The following is a 1,248-nucleotide window of genomic DNA, read 5'->3' on the forward strand; positions in this document are numbered from 1 at the left end:
CCCGGTGCCTGCCCCTGCCTGGGCCCTGCCTCGTGTCCCAGCACGTGTGCTGGGGTCATCACGTGAGCGGCGCCGTCCACGTCAAGTTGTGCTGCGCAAGGAGGAACCAGCCCCTGTCCCGCTGCTGGGCCAGGGACTTCCCTGCGCAGCGTCCCACCGCCGCGGGCAGGAAGTCAGCAGCCCCATTACAATGGGACTTTGTGCCGTAAGCGTATTACTCAGCACTGACCTTGTGCAATTCTGCACGGTATTCAGCCTGCCGGGTCAGCTGAGGACGCACGGCCAGCGCGCCCGGTGGCTGCCCCCACACCCCCGGGGTGCCCCAGCTGCAGCCCTGGCTCCTGCCGCGGCCGTGGGGACACCGGGGCTCCCTGCCCATGGCAGCAGGATGTGACCCTGTCCCTCTGGGCCTGGAGCTGGGCTGTGGAGGAGGCGCACAGTCACTGGGGGGACATTTGGGGGTGCCAGGTGGTGATCGTGGGGCTGAGACATCTCCTTCCTTCCCAGGGGTCCCTGGAGGTGAACCTGAACCAGCCCACCCGCAGCAGCAGTGGCTCAGAGCGGTGAGTGACCCCCTGCCTCTGGCCCACCGGGCATCCCATCGCGTCCCTCGCGTGGTGCTGTGGGAGCTGGGGCCCTGGAATGCCGTGGGGGGATGCGCTGGTGCCAGTGTGCACTGTACCATCCTGCCTATGGGGCCGGCACCGTGCTGTGCCCATCCGTTGGCTAGAGCGGAGGACAGCAGAGCCAGGACTCCCACACTCCATCCCAATCCCTGGTGCATCCTCAGGCGCGTCTCCATCCCTTTGCCATGCCGGGCGGCTGGGCTGCCCCAGGCTTAGCCGATGGGGGCTGTGCGTGGCGCCTCCTGTGCTGGGAGGCTCTGCTGGGCCACGTCCACCGGCGGAGGCCATGCCCTGAGGCGGTGTATGCCCAGGGAGATGGGGTGCTGCGGCACAGGGGCCTGCTCGCTCCCCGTCCTCCTAGTGCTGACGCCGCTGCCAACATTCCTTCCTGGTTGTTCATTTTCCGAATTCCTTGGCAGGGCCACGACTGCAAACAGCTTATTTTTAGCCAGGGTCATCTGCACCCGATGGCTCTGCTGCGTTCCCACCAGGGGGTTGCGGGGTGCCCGGAGCCCCTGGGGACCCATCTCACCCCAGCCCCTGGGTGGCTCCCCGCTCAGGGGCCGTGGGAGGCATCCGTGGGCACCCGGGCTCAGCCGCGTGTCGGCTCCAGGTCCCTGCT

This window comes from Charadrius vociferus, unplaced genomic scaffold (assembly GCF_000708025.1).
Source record: "Charadrius vociferus isolate BGI_N301 unplaced genomic scaffold, ASM70802v2 scaffold2552, whole genome shotgun sequence".
NCBI lineage: Eukaryota > Metazoa > Chordata > Aves > Charadriiformes > Charadriidae > Charadrius > Charadrius vociferus.